Source organism: Plasmopara halstedii, assembly GCF_900000015.1.
Source record: "Plasmopara halstedii genome assembly, contig: Scaffold_525, whole genome shotgun sequence".
NCBI classification, from domain to species: Eukaryota; Oomycota; class Peronosporomycetes; order Peronosporales; family Peronosporaceae; genus Plasmopara; species Plasmopara halstedii.
The window spans coordinates 502,611-502,987 of NW_020187445.1; positions in this window are offsets into that span (position 1 = coordinate 502,611).

Consider the following 377-nt stretch of genomic DNA (forward strand, 5'->3'; position numbering starts at 1 on the left):
AATGAGGAGAACCACATCGTCCATCTAAGAGAGGTGCTCGAAAGCATGCGCACTAACAAACTGTACGCCAATGCAGACAAGGGCATCTTCGGCGCAAAAGAGATTTCCTTTTTAGGGTGCTTCATTGAGAAGCGTGGCCTTCGAGCGGATCCCGCTCAGGTCAAGGCCATTGCAGATTGGCCGGTTCCAATAAACCAGAAGGACTTGCGTAAGTGGCTTGGTCTCGCCAACTACTCGCACAAGTACAGCGTAAATTACGCAGAAATGGCGCGGCCATTATCCAATCTCATTAAAAGGATGCAGAATTGTGTTGGAACACCGAATATCAGGAGGCTTTTGACGGGGTCAAAGACAGCCTCCTGCATGCACCAATACTG